The sequence below is a fragment of the Ursus americanus genome, chromosome 18 (genome assembly GCF_024610735.1).
Source record: "Ursus americanus isolate L20-20 chromosome 18, mUrsAme1.1.p, whole genome shotgun sequence".
In the NCBI taxonomy this organism is placed as follows: Eukaryota; Metazoa; Chordata; class Mammalia; order Carnivora; family Ursidae; genus Ursus; species Ursus americanus.
In genome coordinates, this window is record NC_142144.1 from 44,402,022 (window position 1) to 44,429,963 (window position 27,942).

General features: G+C 42.0%; 1 long non-coding RNA gene across 25 annotated transcripts in view; it reads left to right on the forward strand.

Moving 5' to 3' along the window:
* Positions 1 to 27,942, forward strand: part of LOC123781360 (uncharacterized) — a 355,277-nt gene that overhangs the window by 11,131 nt on the left and 316,204 nt on the right. For 22 of the 25 annotated variants that reach the window (XR_015727475.1, XR_015727477.1, XR_015727473.1 and 19 more), the window contains exon 3: positions 574 to 25,855. This is a non-coding gene — a long non-coding RNA (uncharacterized LOC123781360). Of the gene's footprint in view, positions 1 to 573; positions 26,125 to 27,942 lie in introns of all 25 variants that reach the window. The other 3 variants (XR_015727476.1, XR_015727468.1, XR_015727480.1) reach the window with 3 other exon arrangements.

A 27,942-nucleotide genomic window follows, 5' to 3' on the forward strand; every position in this document is an offset into this window, starting at 1 on the left:
ACGCTCATTTGAGTCCAAACCTTGATAGGCTTTCCGATGCCCATCCTAACAGTTCGTTGCAAGTGTATTTAAAAGAGACCTGAAAAGTTGTTAGCAGAATAGTTTAAGATTGTAAACATCTCATAAAAAAGGCTTGTAAAATTGAAATGCGTTAATAGTTGGGGATCTGATCTAATAGTATTTAATACCTATGTCTTCAAAACTTAGTTTTCTTAGAAAAAGGTTTTTAAATGCCCTCCCTCTTTAAAAGTTAAGTATTCTTTCCAGTGGGTTGATTACACTTTAGAGGTTTCTTCATCTTTTGGCTTATCCTGAAGCTTAATGTTTACCTCATTAATTTTTGTCTGCATAAAAAGTCTTACTTACCTTGAGACCATTTTTAGCCTCTTTTTGCTTGAGAGACATTTGGAGTTGGAAGGTAGTGTCCAGTGTGAGCACTTGCGGCTTTGATGGGGAAACGTCGGGAGGATGGGTTTTTTCCTCCTGCAGGGTTACTTCGCTTTTGTTATGACCTATCAGGCCCACATGTCTGGCTTTATCTCGTCATGTGTTCTTCCTGTCTGGTCAACACAGGCTTGGGGAGTGACTTGTCGACCCTGCCCTGAGAGTCTGCTCGAGAAGGTTGGCAAACGCTCCTCGTCCTGCTGTGAATCCCTCAGGCTTGTGAGGGACGACAGATGGTTGAGCTAAACTCGGAGCCACCCCTCTACATAATGAAGAAAAATGACCAGCCTCCTGGTAAGTGGAAATCAGAACCCATGCACCTTTAATTCCGATGAACAGGACATTGAAACAAACACGAAGTGAGGAAGGGAGAGGAAAACCTTTCACAGGTTACCCGTCTGTTTTTGTCGGTACTTGCACTTATTAGTAGGAGATCTTCACGTACCTACTTTTTCATCTAGCTATTCACTACGTGGAAACTACTGAGACTGAGAAGTAATCCTGTGTGCCTTTTGGGTATACATAATCTCTGTAAATGCCAAAAATGTTGAGTCAGGATCCAAGTAGGGTTGTAGAGCTGCTTTCTGTACTACGTGAGCAGCCTGGGGCCTGCTGTGCGCCTAGCTCCTTTCACGCTTGTCTGCCTCTCCAGTAACTCATGGGAAGTCATGGCCCTCTGCGGCCCTCGTGGCCCAGGCTTTTGTACCTGGCCTCTGCTAACTGGACCACTGGTACCTCACTCGGGAACTGCCTATGTGTCGTCTAGCCAGTGAGCGACTTGGGCCAGTTACAGAGTGGAAGCCAGTTGGTAGAGGCTGGGAAGCACATAGGCAGAGTAGCTGAGTCCCGGTAATGGTGGTCACGAGAATAAAGGTGTTTGGACATGGGTGACTGGTGCCCCTCTGGTCACTTCGGCTCCACTTACTGTCTCTGTGAAGCATGTGGTTGAATCTTGTAGAGTCTGTCTTCCTCATTGCTGCTCATATCTTCTGGTGACACTCCCTTAATGTAAGCTGCCTCCGTGACACCACGTCTGCGGGCACTAGAGCCCAGTGGTTGTGCTTGCAGTCAGACCGCTTGGCTTCTGAGCCAGTTTTACCCATTCCAGGCTGATGAACCCTTGGGCAAGGTTGTTACCCTCCATAAGCATCAGTTGCCTTTTCGTATAAAAAGAGGAAACGGTACCTGCCTCAGAGTGTTGGAAGGATTAATATATAGCAGGGGGAACCCATAGCATAGTGCCTCGTACATGGTGTGTGCTCAAGAGATGTTGGCTGCGGCTGTTACTGCTGTTGCTGTGTCCGCATCACCTGGAGACTGATGGATATTATTCCCTTTGCTAAAAGAGTACGAAGAGTAGGAAGGACCGGTTGTCCACTTCTTGTCCACTGGTATGATTGTGTATAATTGGGTTAACCGTGACATTAAAGCATATAAGACTTTCCTTTCCTTTCCCTCCCCTAAGCCCTTTGGAACTCTGTTGTCCTGATCTTTGTCCACAAACCTGAGGCTGTTCTTGACTGTTCCTATGAGAGAGAAACATCTAGCATGCAAAGGGAACCTAAATCCCATGAGCGTCAAAGGATGATCATACCTCGATAAAACCATATTTACGTGATGTCTTCCCATAAATACATGTACACTTTGATTGTCTCTCTGCCAAATCATTATTAAAAAGAAAGGAATTTTAGTGACATTCCTCTGTATTTTCCCAAATAACTGTTGTTGTTCACTGAAACACACAAACATGCCACAGTCTTTTGACCTTATCTCTTGTCCTTTGATGACCGAAGCTCTCTAGGTTCTCTCCTGTTGGCACTTGGACCAGGAGAAGAAGGTAAGCAAAGATGGTCTTTTATCTCTGGACTGTTCACCTTTGGCTTAGTGCCCCACTGCTTATGTGCCGGAAAGAGAAGTAAAAAGTAATTATTAAAGAGAACTTCCCCACTATCAGTGCTGTGACCTCCTTCTCTGGCAGCCAAGTTTTTAAACAAGCATCTTAATATTTCAGCAGATGGTGCTAAGGTTTGTTACAGCAGCCTACAGTATTCCCAGTTCATTCCCACATTTCTGTATTCTTTGTAATTAGCTCGCAACATGGGTGAAAGCGAGCTCAGATGTAACCTAAACCCATGGAGCTTGGAGAAAGAGAAGCATCTGGTGAGAGGAGCTGGATAATGTTGCTTTGCTTTCAGGGAGTTGCCCCAGAGGTGAGCTCTATAAGATTAACAGCAGCTCGAAGTCATGCAGCTGTGTTCTGTAGTCTGTTCTGGCTGCCCATTTGCTTCCAGATACAATTCAGGTATTGATTTTCATTTATAAAGTCCTTTGTCATTTTTGTCCCCAGCCTGGTTTTCTTGAAAATCTACTCTTGCTCCTTGGTTTATTATTAGTTCATTGTCTCTATTCCTACCTTTTGTACACGTGTCTGGGGCTCTCACATAGAAGGCGTTACAATTTTGTAAACAAGTAAATAGTTGGTTCTTAAGAAAATCTGGTAAGACTAAATTTAAGCCGAGTGCTTTTACCATGTCAGGGTCAATGATACTATTTTCCTAATGCTATATAGTTACTTTCTTTGTAGAAGGAACTCTTTCTTCCACAATCCACTCTGCCTAAAGAATGCTGGATATGTATCTGTTTCTTGATTAATTAATGTGGCATAGCATCATCTGCAGAGACCTCCAGTTATTTGAGGCAGCATCTTCTTTCCCCTTGATGTTGTGACTGGGTGAGGCAGGGTTGGATGGCCTGTCAGGCTCACAGGCAACTCCACGGATGGTTTTGGGGCCAAAGCACTCTAAAAGTAGTTGTTGCTGTTGTGTTCCTAATGATAGGAGGAGTGGATATCAAATTTAATGACCTCTTTCCTACTGAGAGTTTTCCTTTGTCTCCAAGTATATATGACTTAGAAGAAAGTCAAGAAAGATACCTTTCCCTTGTGATTTTTTTTCCCCTAGTCTGTCTTTGTTTCTGTTTCTGACAGCATCTATGCTCTTAGCAGGAACTTTGCTCAGTAAAGATTATTAAGTACATATTAAGGACTTAAATACATAGTAAGGGCTTACTGCTAACCAGATACTGTTAAATGATTTATAGGCATTTTTATTCAGTTGTTGTAACTCCACAGGTAAGTAGGTTATTTTTTTGTTTCATAGGTAAGGACCTTAAGATTACCTGGGTAGTAGTAAGTGGTAGAAGTAGGACTCGAACCCAAGACCATCAGACTTCAAAAACCTGTCAACTGAAACTGAGTGGAAAGAACCCTAACACAGTTACTTTCTATAGGGCCCCTGTTTCCAGTTGCCTAACTTTTCTTTTCTTTTTTTTTTTTTTTTTTAAAGATTTTATTTATTTATTTGACAGAGAGAGAGCCAGTGAGAGAGGGAACACAAGCAGGGGGAGTGGGAGAGGAAGAAGCAGGCTCATAGCGGAGGAGCCTGATGTGGGGCTCGATCCCATAACGCCGGGATCACGCCCTGAGCCGAAGGCAGACGCTTAACTGCTGTGCCACCCAGGCGCCCCTGCCTAACTTTTCTTGGTCAATTGTTAATTTTTTCTCTTCTGTATTTATGGATGGAAAAGACCCAACAAACGCTGTATGCTATGGAGCAGAATTAGGAATGAAATGGGGAAAAACATCATATCTGAGTTAACTAGCTTTGCAAACAAATGGGTTTTAACAAGGGAGAAAAGCTCCTTAGTAAGACAACAAAGTCAGAACATGAAAGACAAGTTAGAGTAGTTAATGAGAAGGTGAAGCACTGTTGTGTCTGGGGTCAAAAGTAAATATTGCTCCTCCTCCTTTCTGCACATGGCAAGACTATCTGGGTGTTATTTTCCTTACCCAGAAGGGTTACTTACTGTCAGAGGAGTGAACAAATTCTTTGAAATGGGGCCCCTAACTGAGTGGTTAGCTGTTCTTCATCCTTATAATCATCTTCTATTCTTATAAGTATTTGAGTTTTCTTATCTCAAGGGCAGACTTGGAAAGCTTTACTGACATTTAGAGAGAAAATACCTGATATTCTAGCCTTGGTACTTAGGATTCCCCTCCTGAATGTTAAGCAAATTCAAATAGCAAAGGTACTCCTAAGGAATCCTTTTTGGCCAGATGGATCAGGGATAAATTTCCAAAATTAGTATTGCACAGAGAATTCTCTCTCATGGACGAATTATTCTCCCCTCTCTAAGGACCATCTGTCTCATGGGCAGAAGAAAAATAGGCATCTGTTCAGATCTGTAGGGTTGCCATTTGGACCCATTCCTGTAGTGTTTCCAAGTGGAGGGTTGGGTTGTCTTTGGGCCAACCCAAAGCCGTAAGTGCTAGGGTCTTTTAAGTAAAGAATTAGAGAATCAAGACAAAATAATTTTGATCCAGAACCTGGTTTTGTAGAGCAAGAACCGGCGAATACTCCACCATTCTAGACCAGGGATCTGCAAACTTTTTATGTAGAGAGCAAGATAATATTTTAGGCTTTGTAGGCCATGTGATCTCTGTCACAACTACTTACCTCTTCTATTGTAGCACAAGAGCAGTACATTAATGGGTGGTCATGAGTGTGTTCCAATAAAACTTAATTTACGGTAAGAGGTGGCCAGCAAGATTTAGCCAGCAGGCCAGAGTTTTTATCAACCCCTGTTTAAGACCACAAAAATTCACTATATATGGGAGATTTTTCAGACAGAGGCTTTGGGTTCATGCAGTGTAGTTGTCAGGGATAATGTGAAGTTTATACCCTTAGATTTGTAGATTTGTAATGGCAGTTTTGACCTCCACCACTGTGGTATTCACTATTTATCAAAGGTTTTGATTATTTGGAAGTAATTTCATCATCACAAGATGATGTCAAGAAGATCCTTTGCGATATCGGACTCCAAAAAGAGCACCAAATGCCTTTGAACATCAGTCTGAACACATCCCTTTAGATAAGCTGTTTCTAAACTGAATGTGACTAGTTCCGTCCTGGAATGCCGCTGGGTATTCTGAATAAGTCAGTCCTATTGAATAGAGTTCCTTTACTCCTAGACTTTGCCTCCATATGGATATGTTGGAGTTCTTCATCATAAAACTAAGAATTTCCTTCTAAAGATGCTGTGGGTGGTTCAGTTTATCACAATCGCAGTGATGGATGTAGGCCCAGTAACTTTGTTCCCTCCCCCATTTGGGCTCTGAAAGGATATATCGAGGGGGAAAAGCTGCAGATGTGAGCCACCAAAATAAACACACGTCTCAGAACCGATGCTTCCTCTTTCTTGGTTGGGCTTAAATTCTTTACATCCAGACTGATGGCTAACTGTCTAGGCAAGTGAATTAGAAGTGTTTTACAAGCTAGAATGTGAATACCAGTCAAATATTTCTGCATTGTTTTATATCATTTCCTTTCCATTTTCTATGGGGAAGGGTTATAATTGTGCCCATCTGAAAGTTCTGTTTTTACTGCCCAATTTAAAGAGACACTGCCTTGTTAGACACATGCAGCATTTGCCTTTTTATTTTTCACCAGGAATGTGTAATAAGGGACAGGTACTGACCTCTTTGCTATTGAAAGGCAATATTCATATTTATGTATTGATTATAAGACTTAATTTTCTCTGGATGAGTCAAATAGGCGTGCAACTACTTGTGTCCCACTTAAACATCTTCTTGTCGGAGATAAATAGAAGCCTCAGGTGCCCATAGTGCATTATGTACCCAAGAGCCCAACCAGGGTTCGAACTCACGACTGTGAGATTGAGACCTGAGCTGAGATCAAGAGTCAGATGCTTAACCGACTGAGCCACTCTGGGGCCCCCGAAAAGCTCATTTTTACTAGGTGAATTCAACTGTTAAGAGAAGAATGAATGAGAAATGAGGAAAACAAGGAACTATAGTAAGATAGAGGGAAAAACTGGCATATTTTTTCCCCATCTTTCTTATTCCTAGTCTAGTGAACTGGAAGCTTCCAGGTTCTATTAATTGATGTGAATGGAGTTGATATAGTCTTGTAAAAACTGGTACATGGAGTCGTCACTCGTTAGACTCTCATTTGTGTATTCTGTTAACTCACTGATTATATTCTCCTACTGACACGTGTTTGTGATGTTCTCAAAGGGACCAGTTAAGTTACCAGCTAAGATTGCTGTGTAAAAGCGGAGGAAGAAGAGGAAGAGAGTGGAGAAAATTATGTGAATATGGTTCTTTTCCTTAGTGTTTTCTTTGGAATTGGAGGAGGAGATGTGAAAAATGAGTAAATAACATATACATACGAGGAAATTCAATAGTATTGGCTTATTATGGAAAAATTCACCTTTTCATGTGTGAGACTGCAAGAATTAGATCTCGCACAGCTTGTTGAGATAATGGGTACGAAAGAGACAAAAAGGCAATTGCAATACAGAATGGAGGGGGTAAGTGTATAAGAGTGCAGCAGAGAAGCCCCTAACTTAGACTTGAAGAGACACACCTATCTTCCTGGCACAGGGAACATAGAAGCTGAGACTCCGAAAGATGTGGGGGAATTAGTTAGCTGGGCCCATGTGGAAAGCCGTGAGAGACGGGTCATGTGCAGAGCCTGGCCTGTCCAGAGGTGAGAAAAAAAAATGCATATGAGTTTAAGAACTTCCCAGTAGTTCCTGTTAATGAGAGAATAGGGACAAGGGAGAGAGCAATGAGAGGCAAGGCTTACAGATACAAACGGGCCAGCCCTGTAGGTTTTCTATACCATGTTTAAAAGATTAGTTGTTTTCTTTTTTCCCCTAGGGCCAGTGGGATATCTTTAAAAAAAGTTTTAAGCAGGGAAGTGATTAGATTAAATTTGATTATTACGAAAAATACGGATGTGGAGTTGGGAGGAGGATAAGCCTGGAAGTAAGATCAGTTACATCATTGCTGTAAAGCTAATGAGAGATGATGTTATCTAATCCTAAAACTTGTCCAGTTAGGGATTAGTGGCCGTAGAACCTTTTAAAAAATTACATTCAAAATCAGAATGAAGGAAGGGTAGGAGTTTTTGTTGGTGATGAGATTTCTAACTTGGTTGTGCTTTCTAGTTTCACGTGTTCATTTGTTGAGGTGGGGAACAGTGAGGGCGAAACAGAGTTGAAGTCGGGGGAGGAGATGAGTTAATGGAGTATTATCCAAGCCATTAGAGCTATTTTGGGAAGAGCCCAAAATTGAACCTGACAAGTGTGAAGTACCTTGAGAGATGGAGCAGGAGACAAGGCGTAGGACCCAGTTAGGGAGGACCATGAATGCTGTACAAGAGGCCAGGTTTGCAGATGAGGAATGGTGACAGAACCTGAGTTGTACTTGACGGACAGCTCAAGAAAGATGGGAAATGAGTAGGAGGCTAAGTGGCCAAGTGAAAGGAAAGGGAAAATGCTTGTGGAAATGGAAGGAAGGGGCTTGGGAGAAATGCAAGTGTAGATGTTGGTGGAGTTTGGCAGCGATCTGGAAGAGTTCAGTACAATTCCAAAGCATATCTTATTTGCACTACTGGCCCAACCCCATCTTTCCAGTCTTACCTTATACTTCCTTCCTTGTACTTCCATCTCAGCTAACCTGCAGAGTTTGCAATTTCATGAACATGCGAGCTTCGGTTTTTTATGTTTTACCCTTACGTTATTTCTTCATCTGAAATGCCCTTGTCCCACTTATCAAATCCTGTTGAGCCTGGAACGGGAGAACAGGATTTTGATAAGAAAAGGGAACGTTTTCCTCTTTCCAAGCTTTGCTTCAAAAGCTACCTTTTGCATCCTCCCCTCTTGGCCTGAAATCTGTTGTAGCCTATCCTGGTTACTGGTTTTCACACTGGTTTCCACTAAGCTTTAAGCTCGTTGACAACATATCTGGATTTGCACATGTCTGTTTTCCTTCCACTGTACCTTGTAGTTTCTCGGTAAAGGTCTGCACATGCTTACTGGCATCAAACAGGCTGGGATTGAACCTATACTGTATCACTTACTGGTTCTGTTACTGGGAGCAATCTCTTTCAAAATCCCTTTGAGCTTCAACTTCCTCACTTGTAAAATGAGCATAATAACACCTGCTTACAGATTTATTTTGGGAGATAAGGTAGATCATGCATATCCAGTACTTGGTGTGGAGTTTGGTCATGACAGCTGCCATTATGGAGCGCTACTACTGATAGCAATGTGAATACTGGATTATAAGGGGGCACGTCACATAATGGTTTCTTCTAAATAAGAGAGGACACTTAAATTAATGGATGTCCCAAGGTGTAGGAATGAGGGGACATGCATATGATGGAGTTGAATAATTTTCCTGTACTTCTGGAAGAGCTGGCAGATACCTGAAACTTACCAACAGGAAGGAGCCTTGTGGAGAAGAGACCTACAGCCATCTTAAACCCATCCATGTTTTACTTGGGATTAAAGCATATCAAAAATCCCTCCTACCTTTTTAATATACTAAATTATAAAATGAATCCTGTTCCCAGATCTGGGGGAGTCATGTGGTCCCATACTGCAAAGGGCCTCAATTCCTCCCTCCCATCTTGGAATGTCAGGATCACTCAGGAACTTCATAGAGGTGCCCTAGGTAAGTAATTTGCCAAAAAACTTAGCAAATCTGATGATGAATGAGTTCATTTGAATTTGTTTCATTTAAAGAATGTTTAACAGTGCTTATTACTCCTATTTATTCATAGCTATGCTGATTCTTAAAGGCTTCCTAAGATTTTAGTTTATTTTTCTTCTTCAAAAGAGGTTGATTGTGTGGATTCTATAGGCCCCCCCACCTCCGGTTTCACCTATGTGCTTCGCTAGGAAAGGTAGACTCTGCCCTATTTGAGTGGCTAATAAACTGGGCATTGTAGAATCGGGGTTACAAAATCCCCTCTTCTTCTGTCTACCGGTTAGAGTAAATTCATGGAAGCAGTGAGTCTCCAGTCTGCATTTTCCTCTTCTTCCCCACGGATGTTCTGGTGTGATGCAAGGTCTATAGCTACTCTCCACATGCCGCAAGTTCAGCATCTAACACAATTGTGTTGACGTGAAATCTGTTTGTGTGTTTAATCCACACAGGCAGTTTCCCATTATAATAAGGCTTTCACAGTTGAGTACTACTGATCTCTTGTGTTCTTGAAAATGATTGGTGATTAAAATCACCCTTTTTGCAAGCAGCTACCCACTGCTGCTCTCCACGGAGAATAATAAATGACCATACGCAGAAATATTAAGACACCACTTAGACTATTAGAATTTTAACCACTTCATGTGGCTGAGGCACAGGGGCCTTTTCGGCCCCGATGATAGTTATCTCAAAATTGGGAGCAGGCCTAGCTTAACTTGGTGCTTCCCTGGGGCCCACGCTGCCTCCTGCAGTGCAGTGTGAAACTTAACTGTAATTTGTTGTGACTGATCCCTAATGCAGGTGTTAACAGTGGCTACTTGCCATGAGTAGGAAAGTGAGAGTAAGTGTTGTTTATCCAGACAAGAAGTGATACCAAAATGAGACTGGAGGTGTGATTCTAATTTGCACCTCCATTTCATTTGCCCAGAGGAACTACATTTCTTTGTCATTATTTCTGAATATATATAGTGACAGGGGAAGGCTTACCGAATGCGCTGCTAACAGATGTGGCAGTCACACTTCTATGCAGCCCCTCATTTTGTTCATTCATGCTTTCTTCAGATCACCGTGTGCTTCGGAGGAAAGACCCATCCCAGAATTGTCTAAAATACCAGCCAAGTAAGAAATAGAAGTAATAATGCCAGTGAGCATTTTGAAACATCTTCATTGCCTTGTATCCTGTTAGGATAATACTGTATTTTACACTGCCCTATGCAAAATATCCTTGTGATGGAAAGATAGGAAGTAGTGAAGGGTATGTGTGTGATAGAAAAGGTAGTAAAATACTTTCGACACTTTTAAATGGTCTATTCCAGAGATCCCAAAAATTTATTCCATGGAACACTAGCCCTACAAAATGTTGCATTTTATGAAAAAGAAGTCAGTGGTAAAAAGTTTAAGATGCAGAATACATGTCAGGACAGTAAAGGCTCAGAGAAATTCTGCAGAAAAGCATTCCATTTGACTTTTATTTAGCCCTACTTCCTATACGCATTTTCTCAGAACTTCCTTTTTCCTACTTAATGAATTGCACTTTTGGAAATGCTGGCTTGTTCTGATTGTTAGGATAGACGTTTCTTCTTACTCGGCTTTTATGGCCCTGCATCCTTAGACAGACCAGTAGTATGGTCAAGTGGCTAAGCAAGGTGCAGTAGTTCTTCACTAAGAACGTTCGTATCATCATCATCAGCTTTTATTTATTTATTTATTTATTTATTTATTTATTTATTTATTTATTTATTACTGTTGCAGTTGACTTTAAACAGCTGTCCTAAAGCAGACCAAAGTGTCAGTCCGGGAATAAAGTATAGCTGGAATCAAGCAGAGACCGTTGTATTTCTCACTCATGCAGTTGGGGAGGGGCAGGCGGCAAGTCTTGCTGGAAACCTAATCTTACCAGCTGTGGGAGGCTTCACTAGTCAAATACTGAGAAATGCTTTTACCCGGTAGTTGTACTTATTATTAGAAAGCCATGTTGGAGGTTTTCAGGCAAATTGAGACATTTCTTCATTTCTAGCACTTACCCGTATATTGTGGAGATAAAGCTTAGAAGAAGCACGATCGATTAATGCCCTCCTTCCCTTTGTGACTTTTAGCAATATCTCACGAATACGTACTTGGAATCAAATAAAGAAGTATTGTATAACAAGAACTGCCCTACAAACTGAGCTGCATTGCCTTGTAAGAATGCAGGGCTGGGAAATGTGTTTCCAGTGAATCAAAAGCAGCTCTGGCTTTGCCGGCCAGCCCTTAATCACTTTAGAGTATGACCCACATAATTGTTTTTTTTTACTGTCATATGACAGACCTCTCACCCCCACATTGTATCAGAGCTGAAGAGTAAACAGCCTGCAGAGTGAGGTCTGGAGCCAGGAAATAGTCATGCCTGCAGTTGCGCTCCAGTTGCTGTTTTGAAGTTCGCACCTCAAGGTGCTGCCTTGTGAAGAGAATTAAATTCAGAGGGGAAGTGCTCAGATGTAAGTCACTGTTAAGTCAAGGATCTTTTTTCAGGAGCTTGGGGAGGCATCGCCACTGATAATCCCATTTGGCTGTATGCACAGAAAGTTGGGCAGCTATGAAAACAGCTGCCTTGTTTTTCCCGAACTTCGCCCCTTGCAGCATGAAACCCACACTGGAGAAGTGACGGGATCAAGCCTCTCTTGGCAGAGCAGGTACAGGGGGGTCTTCTTACTTGGAAAGAAAATTGCCGTACAGGGAATGAACACATTTCCCACTCTAGTCACATGTTCTGCATTAAAGAACTAGGTGAGCAGAATGCCATCCCAGGCACACACAGGCCTGAAGATCTTTGAGGGTCTGATATTCCCTGTGATAGAGCAGTTCTGGCAAAGGATTTCCCAGGGCTGGGTTCCCGGACTTGCTGGCAGGTTTCAGATAACCGTGTCTGGCCTCGTTGGGAAGCTCTCAGGTGTAGGGAGGCAGACTCACATAACTAGTGCTGACAGGTTATTTTATCTTCAGTTAAGTTGTAGCATGCCCTGAGATCAGACTGCTCTACCTAAATTAAAGATGTTCTTTCTGTTACAGTGTGGGAAGCAGGGGAGAGCCTCAGAGGGTGAGGCAGGACACAACAGAAACTCATCAGCTTCACCACTAACCAACCACAAACAAATCCATGAATAACCGCCTTACTTTCACTTTGCTTTCTGGATAAGCTCTTCTCACGGACGAGTGTGAGGAATAGAAAGCAAGCACTCGCTGGGTGGAACCTGCCGAAGGTGGCGATACATAATCAGAGGAAAACACTTTTTACAGGCATAGGATGACATTAAGCTGATGGGCTCTCAAATTCTTTTCTTTTTTTTTTTTTTAAGATTTTATTTATTCAACAGAGACAGAGACAGCCAGCGAGAGAGGGAACACAAGCAGGGGGAGTGGGAGAGGAAGAAGCAGGCTCCCAGCGGAGGAGCCTGATGTGGGGCTCGATCCCACAATGCCGGGATCACGCCCTGAGCCGAAGGCAGACGCTTAACCGCTGTGCCACCCAGGCGCCCCTCAAATTCTTTTCTAAGCAAAGACTCTTATTAAAGCTTGTACCCATTAATTTCCTCCCCTGCCCCCATCTACCACTGTTACTCTGGGTCTTGCCGATTCAGAAGTCATCCAGTGAATGAGGAAATCTAGATAAGTTGATTGATTGAGCAGACCTTTAAGTCCCTACCATTTGCTGGGAACTGGAGATACCCAGTACCTCAGGTTGTGCATATAGTCTGATAGTGGGAGAGACAGTCCCTGCCACGGATTATGTGTATCGGTGACCTAATGGTTAACCTGAGTTACCGGTGTGAATACACATTTAACTAGTAAGACATAGCCCCTTGTGAGAGCAAGTCTGCCTTTCAGTGATGGGTCCCGAGAGCAAGAATGGCGTTAAGGTGGCCGAGGACTTCACAATGGTACAGGTGAACAGGTATCACCTTATGGGGGGACCTTTATCATCACCAAGAGCCTTTTGCTCAGACAAGGATCATTTTCTAATAAAGAAGATAGAAGACCCAAGGAAGAGGGGAGGAGTTTGTAAACTCTAGGCTGTTCATTCTCCAGTATTGATTAAAAGTATACGCTATGTCAGGCTCTGCCCTAGGGCCCAGGGACACAGTAAAGCACACACATATGATGCTTACCCTAACGAATAGGGAATGTATTCAGATAATCAACATAATAATTGATGTATTGATTGTGATAAATGTTTTGAGAGGAACAAAAACAGAGACTGAAATAGAAAAACATGGGCAGAGGGTGAGAGGAAGCTATTTTCCAAAGAATATTGGGGGAGCAGGAGATATTAAAGCTGAGACTTGAATGAGAAGGTAGTTCTAAAGAATATGAAGAACATTCCAGAAAAAGGAGATGTAAAAAGGCCCAAATGCAAAAAGAATATTCTGTTTGAAGAAGTGAGAGAAAAAGTATAACAGTTCGTGGTTGTATTAGGTTTCTCCAGAGAAACAGAACCTGTGTGTGTGTGTGTGTGTGTGTGTGTATCTGTTATTATAAGGAATTGACTCCAGCAATTATGGAAGATCCACAGGATAGGTCGGCAAGCTGGAGAGCCAGTGGTATAGTTCCAGTCTGAAGGCAGCAGACCCGAGGCCCAGGAAGAGCCGATGTTTCAGTTCAGGTCTGAAGGGAGTAGAAAACTGATGTCCTGGTTCAGAGGCTGTCAAGCAGGAGGAGTTTCTTCTTACCCGAAGGTTAATATTTTTGTTCTATTTAGGCCTTCAGCTGATTAGATGATGCCCACCTACATTAGGGAAGAGTGATGGTTAGTTTTGTCTGTTGCTTGTTTAGCCATGGGGTGCCCAGATATCTGGTTAAATATTATTTCTGGGTATGTCTGTGAGGGTGGTCCCAGAAGAGATTTGAATTGGTGTACTGAGTAAAGCGGATTGCCCCCACAACGTGGATGGGAATTATTCAGCCTTCTGAGGGCCCAAATAGAACAAAAAGGTGGATGAAGGTTAAGTTCTCTCTCTGTCTCTCTCCCCCTCCCCTAGACTAATTACTGAACTGGAACATCGGTCTTCTCCTATCTTAGACTGGGACTTAGATCCTGGGACTTCCCAGCCTTCATTATCTTACTAACCAATCTTTTGTTTTTTTCCCCTGGAGAGCCTCTTTTTTTATTTTTTATTTTATTTTATTTTATTTTATTTTATTTTATTTTATTTTATTTTATTTTTTTAGGATTTTATTTATTTGAGAGGGAGAATGAGCAATGGGAGGGGCAGAGAAGCAGGGAGAAAGAGAGAGAGAAGCAGACTCCCTACTGAGCAGGGAACTTGATGCTGGGGTCAATCCCAGGACCCAGAGATCATGACCTGAGCTGAAGGCAGAAGCTTAACCAACTGAGCCACCCAGGCGCCCCTTCCCTGGAGAACCTTGACTAACACAGAGGGTAGTCTGTTTTACTCAGTCTGATGATTCCAGCGTTAATCCCACCCAAGATGTATGCGGAATACTATTTGGCCAAGTGTGTGGGCACCGTGTGGCCCAGGTAGGTTGACATCACAGGGGTCAAAGTCACGGAGAGGGGCACAAATGAGGCTGAGAGAGGCAGGGCCTAGCAGGTCCTGATGAGGAGTTTGGAGTTACTTTTGAAAGGACTGGGGTTCTGTGGAGGTTGCTTCACAAGAAGTGACCTAACCCCACCTCCTTTCAAAGCCCATTCTCACTTCCGTGCTGTGGGAGACTACTTTGGTGGTATGAGAGATGTGAGCAGAATGAGGAGGGGCCAGGATGGTAGGAGCAGACCAAGGAGGGAGAAACAAGTGGATCCACGGGAGGAATATTTTGCAGGACTGTGTTTGGGGAAGGAAAGGGCTAAATCAGGTGTGACCAAGCCTATGAAGCAAGGCTCTGCACTTTGCATCCTCTGTGGTGGGATGCTGCATAGGACGCTTGTCTCATTCTCTTGGCCAGGTATCCGCAAACTGTAGCCCACCTGTTTTTGTATGGGCTGCAAGTTAACAATGGTCTTTACGTTTTTATATGGTTGAAAAAAAATCAAAGATTTTGTGACCTATAAAAATAATATGAAATTCAAATTGCAGTGCTCATAAATAGTTTTATGGGAACGTTTGCATAGTGTCTGTTGCTGCTTTTGTACTGAAACAGCAGAGTTGAGTAGTTGCAACAGAAACTGTGGCCTGCAAAACCTAAACTATTCATTATCTGGGCTTTTGCAAGCAAGTTTGCTGACCCCTGTGCTAGTTTATTTGGCAGTTTCTGGAAAAACATGTTGGTGTTTGTACGTCCATCTTATCCATCCCTTTAGATCCTTCTTGGCAGGGGCATTGTCAGAGCTGTGATTTTTTTTCTGTCTTTTCTGTATGTAGAACGAAGAAAGTCAGCATTAAAAGGGGCATTTTTGTTTGCCAGCATTAGGGACTTGACCTATTCCAACCTCCCAGTAAGGCAGCTTCTCAGACTGAAGAGATTATAGAAATCGTGAGCAAGGATCATGAACATAACCTCCTATGCTGGACCTTAACATATCTCCTCTGTCCTGAAAGGGACCCAATGGTCAGTGTCACAGGCAAAATACACTAGAGGGCTTTGGCTGCCTCAAGGGTAAAAGGACAAACTATCAGGTAAAGGAGGAAAAGACAGCAGCTCATACCTAACCTGTTTCTTTTTTAAATTTTAAATTCTCTAGAGATTGCCTCCTGGCTGGAATGAGCTGTTCTGTCCCCTGAAAGGTGAAGTTCTGTTAGGCTCGAGCTCCCAGCTGCCATAGAGGGGGCTGGAGGTCATTCTCCTGATCACCTCTTAGTGTGGTCGAGTTTTCCTACAAACAAACTCATCTGTAGGGATCCTCCAAGGCCCACTGACAAGAGAGCAAAACCCATCCAGCCTGTTTTTTAGATGCAGACATCAGTGTTTCTTAGACCTTTGGGGCACTACACCTGAATGTTACATATCCCCTAATAGGGATGAAACTGAAAAAAAATTTTTTAAGGATTTTATTTATTTGACAGAGACCGTGAGAGAGGGAACACAAGCAGGAAGCAGGGGGAGTGGGAGAGGCAGAGAGAGAAGGAGAAGCAGGCTTTCTGCTGAGCAGGGAGCCCAATGGCGGGGCTCCATCCCAGGACCCCGAGATCATGACCTGAGCCAAAGGCAAACACTTAACGATGGAACCACCCAGGTGCCCCATGAAATTGAAATATTAAAACTTTTTTCATTTTGGGAAAAATATCTAAACATCCATGGGACACAATTCCTAAAACTGACAATGTTTGAAAGTCACTGTATTAAAATGTATTTCTATAAATGTAAACAGGACCTCATTTTTTAACATCACAAAAGCGTAGAATGGCTTTTTTGACTGTAAGGCCTTGGCCTAACTGCCCCCCCCCCCCTTTTTTTTTTGCTAGGGCTCAAGGAGGTTAAGGGAATTGTGCACGGTTGTGCCTTGACTAGCAAGGAAGCCGAGCACGGGGTCCGCAAGGCTGCTCTCCCAGCCCGACAGCCTGCTCCACGCTTCCCTTTGCTCTCTCTGCACGGTCAGCTATGAGGGACTGTTCCCAGCTCCGTGTCTGAAAGCTCTGCTGATTCACTTTGCTGACATGAGAGTGAGAGCCCTGCTGTCACAGAAAGGGTTGTGTCGCTTTTGATGGCTGACATAGTGTAAGGAGGACTCAGACTTCACATTTGAAGCCAGAGATGGGAGGCTTCCCTGTACAGCTCTCCACATGGGTGCATGCAGACAAAGATTCTCTCTCTCGAGCTCTGAAATTTCTAGAGCAGGGCCATGTCTTCAGTAAAGAGCATTTACTGTTACTTGCCCATCTTTGCTTGCTTCCTGTGTCTCTCTTCTTGACTTCAAGTTCCATTTTGCCTTTGCTTATATCTCAGGGAGAAATCTGAAAAGAATACTGAACCAGGGACAGTCTTAAAATATGAAAAATTTCTGCTATTCCAGTATTATTTTTTCATACTATGCTAATCATTTTTTAATACATTGTACAGATGGTAGGTTGTATTTTTTCAGAGGGCTTTTCTTCAAGCCAAGTTCATAAGACATGATCTTGAATTTGTAATGCTGCATTCCTAAATGTATTTTTTTGGCTGTCAAAATAGTGCTGTCTTTAAAAAGTACAATGTAGATACTTCCCATAAGACTGATTATTTCTGCTTTCTTTCTTTATTAAAAAAGTAAGCGTATTTACCCATTACAAAAGTAACACATAGAAAATTGGAAAAGGAGAAACATAAAAAGAGGGATAATAAATTGATTAAAGTCTTACCCTCAAAAACAACTGTTTCCTCCCCTCCCTGCCCTCCCCTTTGGTCATACAGTGAGCAACATGATATAAATTCATTCAATTCCATCTTAACTCTCTGTGTGTCAGACATTTAAGGAACAGAATATCTGGGTTGGAGAACAGATTAATAAAAGCTTAATTGGGGGCGCCTGGGTGGCTCAGTCGGTTAAGCATCTGCCTTTGGCTCACGTCATGGTCCGGGGTCCTGGGATTGAACGCCGAGTCAGGCTCCCTGCTCAGCAGGGATCCTGCTTCTCTCTCTCTCTGCCACTCTCCCTGCCTGTGCTCTCACTCATTCTCTCAAATAAATAAAGAAAATCTTAAAAAAAAAAAAAAAAAGCCTTAATTGTAATGGAGGTGCCACAGTAAACTGAAAGACCATGGCCTTTGAAAACATGAAGAACTGGATTTTAATTCCATAATTAGAGTTAAGTTCTGTGTTCTTGGAAGGTTACTTGCCTGTGTTTTAACTGTAAATCAAGCAAATGGCTGTTTTAGGAGCTGTTACACGAAAAGCCTCAGCTGGTGCTGCCTGGAGATCCACCGAGTCTAGTGAGATGACCGAGGGCAGTCATCGCTCTCACCCCCGAGCAGCTGCTGCCCGCACACCTGGTCTGTGGCTGACTTTTATTGTGAAGTATCACATGCTAAATATTTTAGGCTTTGTGGACCAAGGGCAAAATCCAGGATATAATGCAAGTACTTATGTAACCATTTCTAATGTAAAGATTTAAAGATGTAAAAGAAAAGTTTCTTAGGTCATAGGCCATATGAAAACAGGCAGTGGGATGGTTCCAAGTCATCTTCACATATTACAGGTAATATGTAGGTGTGTGAGGTAGTCACACTTCTAATACCTGGTGGAGCCCAGATTCACACCAAGGCAAGCAGAGCCTGGAGCCCTCCAGGTACTATAAATAACGGTACTGTATTTCTCTCATTCTGCACCTCAGCGTTGTCCCTTTCTTGCTGTCCTATCCCCGTCCTCCCCTGATCCCCAGTCCCTTTCTCTGCCCACCTTTCTCCTCATCAGCCCTGCCCTCATCTGTGAGCCCATCAGTCTCTCCTCCTCAGGGCCTTTTTGTCCCTGAGCTCTCCTTATGGAATGCCCCACCCTTGGGTGCTTCTGGCTAATTACCTTTCAGATCAGTTCAAATGTTAACCTCATTTGGAGAAACCTTAAAATACTTGTCCTTGTGCCCTAGGCGTTCTATCACATCATCCCTTACTTTTCAGGTGCTTTGCCTCCTTCCACTTCCTGGGATGCATCGCATTCTGTAATTGCCTTGTCTCTGTTCCCATGTTTGTCTGCTTCTGTGCAGTAGAATGTAAGCTCTAACTCAAACGCAGGCTCAGGACTTTGTCATTTTCATTGTTACATTCCCAGAGTCAGGAGAGTGTCTGGAATATTATAGGTGCTTAGTAAATCTTTAACAAATGTCTTGTCTCGCCAACTGTCCTTGTTTTTCAGAAAGTAGTTTAAACTTTCAGTGTGGGCTTTCTCGATCTTAAGTTCAGGTGGTTGTCTTATGGTACTCTGTATTGTGCTCTGTGTCTAGGAGAGCCACCTATGATTTGGTAAGCCCAGCACCTGAGGAAGAGAGTCAGCGCCTCTCATGTGGAAGGAACTATGAGGTGTGAGCCTCAGGAATCCACGGCAGCCAGGATTCCTGTGTGAGGCAGAATCTCATTCACAGCAAGAGAAGGGGAGTCATGCAGGGAGCAACTTGCCTGGCAAAGTCAATACCTGACTCATTATTGCAGGAGTTGGGAGTAGTACCTCTCAAACCCTGAGGTGCTTGAGAGACGCCTGGGATCGTGTGCAGGTTCTGATTTAAGTAATCTGGGCTGCGATCACAATTCTGAATTTCTGACCTGCTTTTATAGGTGCTGGTTAGCGACAGACTGCTGAGCAATGGACCACGTGTGTAGTAACAAGGCCTCAGGGCTTCTCAGAGAGCCTTGGCATTCTTGGACGTTGGAGACCAAATTATTCTTTGTTGCGAGGGACTGTCATGTGCATTGTGGGGTGTTTAGCACCATCCCTGGCTTCTACCCACTAGACGCCACTAGTGTTCTCCAGTTGTGACAACCAGAAATGGCTTCAGACATTGCCACATGTTCTGGGGGTGGGGGCGGGGCAAAATCATCTCTGATTGCAAACCACTAGCCTAGATGTTTCTCTGCCTTTAGTTTGCTTTTCAGCCCTTCTTCAGATTCTTTGAGCCAATGAATTTCCCTTTTGCTTAAGCTAGTTTATTTGACTATTTATGAACCTGTAATTGAATCCTACAACTTACACGCATGTAAGTGTGTAATTATCTGTGTGCCTCTGTGCTCCACCCAGCTCTGTACGTGTACATTCTGTGTCTTTATTTTAATACATAGCGTGGAGTCCAATCTGTGGGAGGTAGCTGATAGGTGCCAAATGAGTGACTGAAATTCTATGAAGGATGGTGTATTTATGCTTTTTTTCCTCCCTTTTGAGCCCTCTAATGTTACGTGTATGTACATATATATATATGCATTGACCCTAAAAAGGGCATGTAAGTGTACAGCTTGATGAATTTTCACATACTGAACATTCACGTGTTACAGGCCTCCAGATCAGGAGCCAGACATGACCAGCATCCCCGTCTACTCCCTTCTACTCAGTAATATTTTAAAACTTTCTTCCTTTTCAGTAATGAAAAGGAATCCATGTTCACTGTTGAAAATTTTAAAAGTACAGAAAAGCAAAAGAAGAAAAACATACTGTCTTTAAAGATGTAAATTTTAACTTTTGATGTATATCCTTCCAGTCTTTTCAGTGCCTATATATACACATAAGTGTATTTTGAGATTTATATTGTACTCTGTCTAGCTTTCCTCAGTACCACACTGTGAACATATTTCCACGTGAATAAATAAATGCATATGTAATTCACCATTGTGATGGCAATGTGGAGTTCCATTGAATGGATATACCACAGTTTACATAGCATCCCCTTTCCTTGGTCATTTTTTGGAAAATTGGACATTACAGTGGTTTCCACTTTATACTCTCATAAACACTCTCTCAACACTCAGTTTTTTTCTTAAGGCCATTTCTTCCCCTTTACAATTGCAGAGTTAAATAAAATGAACCCTGATATAACCTTTAATCCATATAACTTTGGTTGCTGGAACCATCTTTTAATTAAGTAAAAAGAACGTGTGCGTGGATATGAATAGAAATTGAATTTAATGTGTGCTTTTGCTAAAATAGTCAAAATGAACAGAAAGAACACAGTGAAGAGTAGCTGTTTCTCTTCTATACCCTCCCAGTGATCTCCTTAAAAAGCAAGTACCATTATCATTTTCTTGGGGGTAAGAAAATATTGACATTCGTGGTCCAGTAGGACCTTTTAAAGTAAAGATAGTAGAACCTTTCTTTAATACTTGAAATTTCCCAAAGACAACAAAAAGAGTTCTTGGATGACTAAATCTATACTCTGGATCAGGGGTCAACAAACTTTTTCTTTATAAAGGTCCAGGTAGTAAATATAAATACTTCAGACTTTACAAGCCATATGGTCTCTGTTACAGCTACTCAGCTTTACGCTGGTCGTTCTCAGACAGCCATCGGTGCTGCAGAAACAAAGCGGCATGGCTGTGTTCCAGTACTACTCGATTTACCATAATAGCTGGATGTGGACTGCATACCCTACTTTGCCAGCATCCGTTCCATTATTAATTAAAATGTTTCCTATATATATTAAAATGTGAATATTCCCAATCATTAGGCAGTTCAGGGGGTGCGATATGAACTATGGCTGTTCCTCACAAAGGTTCTGGTGGGGATATATATATATCCTGTGGCTTAAAGTAGTCTCACTTTGGCCCAATCTGGGTATCCCTTTTGTGTCTTGCTGATTTTTCTGCCCTGTCCTCGTTCTTCCTGGCAAATCTGTTGTGGAATCAGTTGCCCTTCATTGCATGGGTTTCTTAGTCTCTGCTAATGCAATTGATCACAACTTCCTTCAGGTACAAGATCTTTTCAGTTGGTCTGAGTCTGGTTTCTTCTACATAATACATGCATTGAGTCCCTGATTGTCAAGGAACCATGGTCTGTGTGCTGTAGTGTGGCGGCTCTACCTGTTTTCTGCTCTGATTTCCTGCCCGTGCTTTCGGCCTCCCCGCTCTGGTGGGTGGGGTCACATTCCACTCTGTTGGGTGGTAAGATTCCACACCTAGTCGAGGCTCACACTATGTACAGATGCACTGACATGTCTGAATTATTACTATTAAGAGCCTTATCTTTATCTGCTGAAACTGAGGGTTTTCTTTCTTTCTTAAGAGGGCCATGACTAATGTTATGTGACTACCCTCATAGGAGCATTTTTGGTGCTGATTTGTTCTGTTTGTGATGAAGGATTCGGAGATCAAGGTGGTTTTCTTCATTAAAGTTGTGAAAAGTCTTCTCACTCCAACTTGCTGTGCCTGAGATAGGCTAGCATATGTGGCTTTGAAAGAATAACCAGAATTTGGGGCCCCTCAGTGGCTTAGTCAGTCAAGCATCTGCCATTGGCTCAGGTTATGATCCCAGGGTCCTGGCATCAAGTCCCACATCGGGCTCCCTGCTGTGCCGGGAGTCTGCTTCTCCCCCTGCCTCTGCCCCTCCCCTCTCTCATGCGCATGCCCGCGTTCTCTTTCTCTCTCTCAAATAAATAAATAAATAAAATCTTAAAAACAAAAACGAAACAGAAACTTCATTGGCTTAAAAATGGCAAAAACTTCTTTCCACTCAAGTGTAAGATTCATGGTGGGTTAGCTGAGGTCTCTGCCCCACTTGTCCTCACTCTGGGATCCAGGCTGGCTGAATAGTCAAGGCTTCTCCTAGGTGCTTTTTAATCTCCGAGTTAGACATATGCAGTGAGTTGCCTGTGAACTTTGCCATGGCAGGTCTTGTTTTCTGTTAGTTAGTGAAAAAAATCATTACCTGACTTAAAGACTCACTGCGAAGCTACAGTAACTGAGACAGGGTGGTATTGGTGAAAGAATAGACACCTAGATTGGGGGGTCAGAATAGAAAGCCTGGAAGTAGATCAGCAACAGCTGTGGTCAGGTGATCTTTCACTATAGGAGCAAAGGCAGTGCGGTAGGGACAGGATAGTCCTTTCACTAAATGGTGATGGAACAGCTGGACAGTCACATGCAAAAAACTGAATCTAGACACAGACCTTGCCCCTTTCACAAAAATTACCTCAAAATGGATCATAGACCTAAATGTAAAATGTAAAAATCCTCAGATAACCTAGAAGAAAATCTTATTGACCTTGGGTTTGATGATGACTTTTTGGATACAGCACCAAAAGCATGAATCACAAAATAAAAATGTGGTAAACTGGACTCTATTAAATTTAAAACCTTTTGCTCTGTAAAAGACACTGTTGGAGAATGAAAAGACAAGCCACAGGCTAGGAGAAAACCTTTGGAAAAACCACACATCTGATAAAGTACTTGTATCCAAAATATACCAAAAAAAAAAAACCCCCAAAACCTTAAAACTCAACAAAAGGAAACAATCCAATTCAAAAATGGGTAAGAGATCTGAACAGACACCAGAGAAGATCTACAGATGGAAAATAAGCATATGAAAAGATGTGCCACATCATATGTCATTAGTGAATTACAAGTTAAAACAACAAGATATACCACTACACACTTATTAGGATGGCAGAAATTCTAAACATTGATAGCACATGCTGGCAAGAATGTGGAGCAACAGAAACTGTCATTTACTGCTGTTGGGAATGCAAAATTGTACAGCCACTTTGGAAGACAATTTGGCACTTTTTTTTTATAAAGCTAAATGTGGTCATACTATACAATTCAACAGTCACACTTCTAGTTATTTACCCAAAGGAGTTAAAACACAAAAAACCCAACATGGGAATGTTTGTAGCCACTTTACTCATAATTGCCAAAACTTGGAAGCCACCAAGAAGCCCTTTAACAGGTAAATGAATAAACTCTGCTCCGTTCATACAATAGCCATTTTTTATCGAGTGATAAGAATAAATGAGTTATCAGGACATGAAAATACATGGAAGAACCTTGCATATTAGTAATTGAAAGAAGCCAATCTGAAAAGGGGAAAAAACTTCATGATTTTATATATGACATTCCAGAAAAGGCGAAACTATGGAGATAGTAAAAGGGTGAGTGGTTGTCAGAGGTTCAGGGGGCGAGAAGAAAGGGAGGACGAATTGGCGAGGCCCAGGGGATTTTTAAGGCGGTGAACTTTATGATACTGTAATGGGGGATATGTATTATGCATTTGTCAAATCCCATAGAACTGCACAATACAATGAGCAAACCCTAATGTAACCTGTGGACCTTAGTTCATGTATCCATTGTGGTTTATCAGTTTTAACAGACGTACCACATTAATGCAAGATGTTAATAATAGGGGAAGCTATATGTGGGAGACAGGAGAAAGGGTATATGGGAACTCTGTGCACATGCAGAACCTTTGATTTTCATGTAAGAATTCCAGTAGTTTGTAAAATTGATCCCTTTATTGCTGATTCCTTTCCTAACCACACCATCTCCTGAAGGAAAAAAAAGCCTATCCTCTACTTCATATGTGGGTGTTTTCCCCCAAATAAGTTTTAAGTCTGCCCGTGCCTACCATAAACAGCACCAGTGACTTTCCGTTGCCCGAGGATAAAGTACACTCCCCTTAGCAAAGCTACTAGCATTATTCAGTCAGTGGTACAAACGTTGGAGGGTGTTGCAGAGAGTACCAAGCCTGTGGTTATCACTCCCCTGCCTCATCTTTCCCCATTCTATTCCCCACAAGCCCTGCAGTCTCTGTCCCCATATAGTTAGTTTCTGCACATGTGTTTTTTTTTTTTCCCTAGGATTGGAGAAGCTCCTACCATGTCTGTGTTTCAAGAATCAACTTGGGAATCATGGCCCATATTCCCTTAGCACCGCTTTCCAATTTCCACAAAAACATCCAGAACTCCAAGGGTATTTCATTCGTAGGACTTAGGACCATGCACCACTGTAATTTTGTCCACTTGTGTTACTTCCTTGATTAGGGCGTTTTCTGGGTTGAGTCATTTCTTATTTCCTGGCATGTGTGGAGCAGCCATTATATTCTTGTTTCAACTGAATCAACACATAAATTAACAGATCAAGCCAAACCACAATATTAGTTCAGCCAATGCTAGCTGCTTCAAGAAATAAATGACAATAGTTTATTCCTCCAGGCTCCTTCCATTCTGTGGCTCTGCCAGCCTTCTTTAACACATAGCTCCAAAGGCTGGCACAGAAGGATGAGGAGTGTGGAGGCCCATCTTGAGGCTTCACTGGCCAGGCCTGTACGCGATGCATGTCACTGGACCTGTATTTGCTTGGCCGGATCTGATCCTACGTTCAGCCCTAACTGCCTGAGAGGCTGGGAAATCTAGTTTATCTAGGCCTCCACGAGGAAGATGGGAATGGTGTTTGAAAAGTTAGCAAGCCTCTGCCATAGCTTTTATTTAGAATTGATCTGCATTCAGATATGAATTCCTTTGGCTTTCCATTGAGATGGCCACTTTTATGTAGAGTATGGTATGGAGTGCATCGTAGGAAGGGAGAGAAGTTCCTCCTGAGGAGAAATGAGTTAGCTTGTTATCTCTGTGTTCTAGTAGTGGTAGATCATTTGTTTCATATTCAGGACACACTAAGTTATCAATATTTTATCATTTTGCAAAACCAGATTTTCTAGAAGGCCACATAAAAAAAAGTACGATGCCTCATCATATGCCTTGTACCACTACTTTAATCACCATGTGACAATAACACTCTCTTGTTCAATTAAATGTGGTGTGAATTACATTATTTTTTGGAGGGTTAAGGAGTTCCTGTAAGTGTGGTTTGTATCTCAGTGGTCCTAATATTTGAAGGAAATGGCTTTCTGGAATTCAACATAGTAAGAGAATTAGAATTCAATCAGTGTGATAAATCATTGAACTTGCTGTTGAAGGGCCTAAATTTAAATTAAACCTTTAAAAACAATAACCTCTTTTCAATTTTGGTACTACTAGGAGATAATGGAGCTCTTAAGTGGAATGAATTTGATTTACAAGTACAGCAATTCTTTCTTCAGTGTATCTTTTATTCTTTCAAAGTTTAATCAATAACTAAGGTAAGTGAAATGTCTCTTTCTCACCTGTTTCCTATTTAAAACATTGGCTATTTTCTAGATTTGTGGGGCTTATTGTTGGACATCAGGATTATAGGTGTGTATATGATTGTGTCGGGTGCATGTTTTAATAGTATCTTAGCCAGAGAGATGATTTTAAGCACACGCTAAAGATTTCAGGAAATGGTGTATTTAATAATAAATCCACCTTACTCCAGGTAGTAATCACACATGCCTGGGCTCTGTGTCTAGAGTTCACTCACTCTAATGGCGCGTGACTCCAAGGGGCCGCCTCCAGAGCTTGCAGACCAGTGTCCTGATTATCCCTGACTCAGGACCGAGGGATAGCCACCCAGGGTGGGGTGCTCAGGAACTGGTCAGCCGGAGGTGAGTTTCCCGCAGGCTGATACAAATCAAGACTGCTTGCCTACTTAGACTGGAGCAGTGCGTTCCTTTCCTGGGGGTGCTGTTGACAAGTTACCACACATTTGGTGGCTTAAAACAACTGAACTTTATTCTCTCACAGGTCTGGAGGCCGGAAGTCTGAAACCTGATCAGGCTTCAGAGATGAGGAGGTGCATACCTTCTGAGGGTGGGAGTGTGTTATTCAGCCTACCACAGGCATGTGAGCTATTTTGGAAGTGACTGTTCTGGAAGTGAGTTACTGACCATAGTGCTGAATTTTTCTTTGTAATCTGAGTTCTAGTTAGGCGAAATCTATCTTTCCGGTGGTTCGCTCTGCCTCTCTTAATGAAGGCTCTCCTTTCTTGCTGAAGGGCAGCTCATGTACCTTGACAAAAAACAAAGGCAGGGTTAGCACTTTTTGGTCATTTTTCATCTTTTAGTTTTAATTTTTGATTTAGGTGTTTTGTATTCTAATGGTTATAAAGATGTAAATGTTGTCATTGTAAATAGTCATGTTAAAAAGCTCCCCTGAGAAGCAATATATTCGATTACCTTTTTAAATGATATTTAAGTTTATTTTCATTTGTTTTTTTGGTTTTGGTTTTGTTTTTAGAGAAGGGAGGGGCAAGGGGGAGAGAGAGAGAGAGAGAGAGAGAGAGAGAGAATCTCAAGCAGGCTCCATGCCCAGCTCAGAATCTGACATGGGGCTCAGTCTCAGGACTCAGATCATGACCTGAGTTGAAATCAAGAGTTGAATGCCTAACCAACAGAGCCACCCAGGTGCCCCTAAATTTATTTTCTAATTAGAAAAGTTATAGCTCATTTTAGGAAATTTAGAAAACTTAGAACAGCACAAAGAAAAAAAAATCTCCCATAACTTTAACAATCTAGAAATGAGCAATATTGATAGTTTTGACTTCTTTTATCATATTGTGTTAGTGCCCCCCCCCCCCCCCCAGTGTTTAGCAGTTGTTCTGCCATTCACCCACACTGTTTTGAAAGACCATCAGTATTTTGTAGGGAAATCAGTTTTCTGGAACGCTGGAGAATGGAAGCCTTGCTGTTGTTCAGGTTAGACTCCGCTTTTTTCCTTCAGCTACAGAATGGGCATTATTCCTGACACTGGGTCTGAGTCAGGTACAGAGACCCTGAAATTTATTGGCATTTCCTTAAATGAAAGGTTGTAGATGTTAGTGTCAGTTTTTCCTGGATGCATCTTTAGGCCATTTTCTAGCATGTTTTTTTAGTTGAACCTAAATCCTGAGAGATGCTCTGAGCAGGGAACAGAAGTTGTTCATGAACAAGTAAGTTTGGGAAACTACGTATACTTTGTGCACCTGCCTGCACACATGTGCGTTTTAAGTCACCACGTATATTAACATCTTAAAAAAACAGATTTTCAGAATAAGGGAGGCTGTTTAATGTAGAGTTTCCCTCCAGCTGATTGATTTATTTTTCCTGATGCCTATGACAAAGAACTGTGTGGAGCATACTTTGTGAAGCACAGAAATAACGAATGTAGCTAAGGGATATCCAAATGTTTTTGGTGTTAAAGGACTTTGGTCAAAATGATGTGTGTGTCTGTATATAAATATTATTGTCCTCTCTGCCAAAATCAGATTTTTAAAAAACTGGCTTATTTGATTCTAGTATCCTAAAGATGTCTTACATTGTAATACATTCGATGGCTCTTCTCTACCCTTCGGGGAGTTAGGAATTAAAATCTAGGAATAGTATCAAGCGGAGTGAAAGTTCAAGGGAAGAGTGAAAGAAATTTGTGTTTTAAAAAAATGTAGTGTGAAAGCTTCCCAACCTCTCCCACCAAGTGTCATTTTGGCCTGAAGCTGAATTAGTTCTCATCTGATTAAATCAGAACCAAATTCTGCTATTTCCTAACTGCTGTGAAGTGCAGATTTTAAAAATGTGTCAAAAAAGCAAGAATTTAATCCTAGTAGGAAACAGCTCTCTTAAAAGAGAATAATTAGCATTTCATTTATATCATCATTTTACAACTTTTCAACATACAAAATTATTCATCATGTTTATGTAACATGTAATTATTAAGTGCC